This window comes from Azolla caroliniana, unplaced genomic scaffold (assembly GCF_043228905.1).
Source record: "Azolla caroliniana isolate FFs.n. ecotype wild unplaced genomic scaffold, voAzoCaro1.0.p SCAF_3, whole genome shotgun sequence".
NCBI classification, from domain to species: Eukaryota; Viridiplantae; Streptophyta; class Polypodiopsida; order Salviniales; family Salviniaceae; genus Azolla; species Azolla caroliniana.
The window spans coordinates 20,160,437-20,166,440 of record NW_028230438.1 but is presented as its reverse complement, the minus strand read 5'-3'; positions in this window follow the sequence as shown (position 1 = coordinate 20,166,440).

Here is a 6,004-nt window from a genome sequence, read left to right as displayed (position 1 = left end):
TAAGAGAAAACAAAGCTAAACTAGGAATATCAAAAAGATTGAATGATAAGTCGAGGGGTAGTATGAATGACGAATAACGAGTTGCATTTAAAAATAATAATAAAGTCTTAGCTCAATTGCTAAGAGCTTGTCAATGCTTCTTGCTAGCATTAGGCACCAAGAGGGGAAGAGGGGCGAATTCAGAAGCAAGAAAGTTAGGGTTGCGAATAAAGAGGGTGTGCAAGGCCAACATTTACAAGAGGCAACATGGATGTCGTTGTTGGGAGGTTGCATCGAAACTCAAGGATCTCCTCGTGAAGTAATAGGGTGAGATCTTATGATTACATTTTCTTCTTCATTTTGAATAATAGGGTTCTTAGCTCATTTTGACGAATTACCACTGTTGTATTCATTTACCCCAAAATGTGTAATCCCTATTGTATAATGAGAATTTATTTCTTAACCTAGCATATTTGGACTTAATATCATGAGATCTCTTCCTAATCACATATTCTTTGGGCTAAATGCATGTTTCATTCATAATATCATGCATTAATCATTGTTCAACTCATTGTTGTACACATCAACTCTTATTTACCTTTGACTTTACAAAACCTTTGAGTCTAATGATCCTTCGACTTTGTCTTCCCATCAACTCAGATTTATCTTCAACTCCGCCTTATCCTCAACTCTAACGAGCCTTCAAGTTTGAACAACCTTCAACTCTAATGATGTTTCAACTTTGAGGAACCTTCGACTCTACCGATCTTTCAACTCCTAGGAGCTTTCACTTCTGACGAGCCTTTGAGTCACCCATCCTGTCTTGTTCAAGTCCTCGGTGGTTCTGCTCAGATTTCACACATGCATGCGTAACTTCGTGACACTGGAAAATGAATTCAAAGTGATAAGAAAAAGGACCAGATATTTGATGAAATGAAGTTGTTTCATATTCAAATGTTAGCCATTTTATATGATGATGGTGTATACATGTTTTGCAATAAAGTTTTTCCTTCGTATACAAAAACTATTTCTAACTTGTTGTATTATCAACAAGGAGGACCCATGCCATTTCAAATAGATGAATAAATTCATGAGTCATGGTTGTAGTATAGAATGCACAAAATATGGACGGGAATGAATATATATATATATATATATATATATATGTAATAATGTATATATAGTTAGTTACTTAGTTACGTAATTAGTTAGATGTCTTTCAACATGAGGGTTTATATAAATATAAGAATTTTCTAGTATGACACAATTAGTAAAATGCTACACTAATGAAGAGCATGCAACATTTTTCTATACATTGTTGCACCTTGCAAGAAATGTGGTGTGGACTAGATGGGCAAGTCTCATACAAATTCAAGAAGGCTTGTTGAGCATATAAGAGTTTATTCTAGAGTAATCCAATTTGTAGTCAAACATTAGCCTTTGAAGGATGTGTTTATCTTTCGCATGTCGATAGTACTAAGCCAATAACTTGCTTATGTGCTAGCACATATTATTTATATGTAGAAATGCCACCTTGATCGATCATTAAGCCTATGATTTTGCCAATTCAAATCACGATCTCAAAGGAAACATGTACATTGTAGACAATGCCTTGGTTTTGAACTACCTATAAATGGGTCCATTTTCCACTAGCATGTAGCTAATGTTCAATTAGTGAGATTGTGGTTTCGATGGACCTACAATGTCTGAGCCCCACTTTCAAAAGTTTTTTCGGTCTTCTCCAACAACATTCACAACTTTTGTGGCATGTAGATACTGTTCAATTGGTGAGACTATGGTTTTGATGGACCTATAATTTCCGATCCTCACTTTCAAATGTTTTTTCAGTCTTCTTCAACAACACTCACAACTTTAGTGTATCCATCCTTTAAAGATACGCGATATTATTTTTTCAAAGTTAGTGACCAAAGAACATTTTTAGTTTTTTTGTATGAGAATGTTAGGGTGGAATCAGAAAGTGTCTTTGCTTTGGGATAAGTTTATGTAACATGTCCAAAAATGTTTAAAAGTTATTAGCCTACATTCAAATTAGAAAGAAGTTTAAAAGTTATTAGCCTATGTTCAAATTAGAAAAATGTTAAAAGTTTATTTGCATGTTCAAATTAGGAAAACAAATTTGTGTGTGACCAATGTATTTCAACCATGTTTGTAATTCCTCGTGTGAGTTCACCCAAAAAAAATTCAATTATTTTCCTTCTCTTTCCTTCTTCATTTAATTGTTCACATTTTTTCTTATATGGTCTTCATACCTCCAACATTCATTGTGGTTGACCTTCAACTAGTTTCTACTCAAGCCATCCAACAATGCATGGTTCGTTCTATTTTGTTGTCTCCTCCTCACATGTTGTCACTCCACAACCCCTTGTCATCACCATCAACGCGTGTGTCTCCTTTTAGATGGATGATGATGATTGCCAACATATCCCTCTATTGTTGATGTCCATTTTGTGTAATCATTGTAGGATGCATTTGAATCCTTTTATGGGACAATTTTCCATAGTAGATGCATGTGCCTAACAATCTCCATTGTTTGTTTATAGTACGTGCAATCATGGAAAGTTGGTGGTGTTTACTTTCTTGGTTACCCCACCATTGCATACAACCTCAACGACCATCCATGATTGCATTGGCCTTATGGGTCTACTCTACGCTTATGTTACCAAGAGTAAAGTGGACCATTCACTTTGATTTGTTACACTACCAGGGGTTGACATCATGGATCATATGGTGCTCTATCAACTTATCATACATCATGCAAATCGTGCATTTGGGAAGGGCTTTACATTATTCCATTCAATCAACATCAAGGTGGAAAATATCATTGGCCACAATGGCGCAACCAACAAAACCAACACAACTTTGCACTTGCACTTGCCTTGGGAGTCCACTTTATTCCTAGGTACACACTTGATTTGTTGCGTGTCAATAGTCAACACTATGGATTATACTTGCGACACTCAATTGAGTGATCCCATGTCATGCAAATGGCACATGTGAGAGGAGTTCCAAATACTTGCATCAAGTCAATAATCTAACTCTAGTTGCACCATATGTTTGATATGGGCTCCTCATGCCTTTTTGAGGTGTTTTTCTTTGTTTTTCACAAGTCTAGTTATTGTGTTATGATCGAAATTGAGAGAATATGCATTGCTTTGTTCTTTTCTCTCTCATTTTGTTATAGGAGCCCCTTTAATCTAAGTAGTTTTGATTATTTTGAGATGGCGCATCACATTATCACTCTCTCTTCTTTGTAACTTCTCAACATTACGTGCATGACATATGCTTGTCTAATTGCCTCATCCACCATGTCATCGAGTTCTAGTCAATTTCCATGTTCTAGTATTGACGACAACACTTATACCTAGATTTGAGATGTCAATTAACCATTCACATAGTTGTTTACCTACGTCCTCCATGCGCTTTCATGTTCTCAACATTGTGGATAGATAATTCCATTGCTCAATCCTCTTGTCTAAGTTTGTACATAGATATGAACTATATTTTTATAAAGTAACATATTACCCAATGAATTAAAGTTGTTGAACTTATTGGGCAAATATTGGACATGATAATGCCAATTTATTGCTTTCTTCAACACATATTAAAGAGTTTGTCCCTCTTAATCTCATTTAGCTTAGTCATTGTCCTCGATGAAGCCACTTGATCACGTGAAAATCAAGGTTCATCATCAATTTGCCAAAAAAGTAGGCACATTGTGGATCACTTGGATACCATTTCTTGGTTTGCAAAAGGCATGCATTGTTGTTCAGATGATTGTGCCATGACCAAACTTGTTCAATGTTGTGATCCTAGTAGGTTCACCGAAGTTCAACCTTGGAGTACCAATGCAATAACAAGTTGTTGTTTAGAGTGTATCAATGACACAGTTTCAAGTCACATCTCGCAAGTAACACATGTGCATGCTACTTAGAAGATTCCTTTTGGTGGGATGCATTCCTCGGTGTAGAGTAATCCAACTTGGGATCCTTTGTGAGTTGGTCGAAATTGTGGATCACCTACCACATGTGTCCTTCATTGTCATGCTTACTCAGTGTTAGTTCGTCGATCAACACACTAATAGCTCTCATTAAGGATGTCCCCTACATTGCAAATAATATATGGTTATATATGGTAAGCTTCAAAACACAATCTCATTATTATCATTATGACATGCAATATACCTAATTACACAAGGATCATGCCATTGTTATGCCATTCCTTTGCTAAACTTTGGAAGGTCTTTCTACAAAACAACATGCTTTAGGACAATATTTGAGGTTTACCTCTTTCTCTTCCCTTTCTATCTTTAATATTTATATAAGGGCATTCCAATGTTTCTTATCCCATAGTCCTTTGTGGCAAACGATACCCCTTTTCCCTTATGTTGGTCACATTATCAATCCTTCTTTACCACTATGTCTTCAAACTGCATACATTGATCCTTATTCTTCCCTTCACATGTTTTTATACTTGCATCTTCAAATAAGGAGACCCCATGATTTTAGCGATCCTAGTCATGCTTGTTCCTTTGACTCCATGAATTTCCACATGGAACCATTTTTGTTACAATTTGTGGTTCTTATTTAAGAGTAAAGGCATTGTGATATTATATTTTCATACTATGTTTTTATCGTTTTCCAAAGAGGTGTTTTTAATTTAGAAATTGGGGTTCTTATTTATAAATAAAGGCATTATGATATTATATTTTCATATTGTGCTTTTATGAACCGTTTATTTTAGAAGGTAAGGTTGACACTACCATAAAATAACTAAGGTGAAACAACAAACCAAATTAGTGACAAAGTTTATTGTGACAACTTGTGTTTCCAATCTCTAAAATATAATCAATGTTTACTATAGTCGTCAATGAATTATCTTTTGTTTCCAACCACAATGCAATCCTCTTTATTAATCTTGTTGTATGTTATTTTTAGCCTAGTACTTACTATTGAGCATAATGTTATATGTGATAATTATTTTCATTACTCCAATTTGGTATACATGATTTTCTCTACTTTGTTACATCATTACCCAAACTTTTAGTTAAAATACCATGTTTGTTAATAATTTCATAAGCAAAACAATGGTGACTGTGAGGTCATTTGATAGTGGCATGTGTCAGATATGACACAAGAAAAAGCATCACAAAAGGCTGGTGTCAATGAAGAGGATGACAATGATTTGATATTGAATTCATATGAAATATTAAACTTCCAAACACTTAATTCTATAAATTGGACTATTTTCTCAAATGTTCTTTATGTTGGAAGTATTTGTTAACAATCTAAAAGTAGATATAATTACATTAAAAATTGTTGTCCTACATATAACTTTATTATGATATATTTTAATTTATCTAAAAGTACATAGACAAGAGTGTGTAAGTAACAATTTGTATTATAAAGGTTGGGAGGCCTATGTGCGGGACAAATAGATCAACAAGAATTAGTTAATAAAGTAAAGGAGGTTAAAGTGGATACTTGAATACATCCTTATATGAAAACACCTCAAACACTTAATCTCTGTCTTAAGAGATGTTTTTGGAAAGAGAAACTAGAAACTTATAGTGTAATTTAATCATGTTGACTAGAAACCAATTACCTTTTAAGGATGTTTGACATGAAGCATTCCTTTCAAATAGGAGGAAATACACAAGTTTGTTAAGATCCTTATGAATTTTGAATTGTAAATTTTCCTCAAAAGTCGGTCACTACAAATATGATAAACGCATGGCAGGTACACCACAAGAGTTATAACATAAAATAGACAAGGGAGAATAAATATGTGAGCATGATATAGTGGTGGTCTATTCAATGGATAAAAGGCATGGTGTTGGTTTTCAACACGCCTCCCAAGTTGTTTCAAATTGTAACTAGGAATCACCTGAAGAGCATACATACATAAATATGAGAAAAGTTCCAAAGAGCATAGACAATATATATGTATATAAGACCAACTCTACGAAAGCGCTTTGGAATTACAAAGGCTTCTAATGCTACAAGCC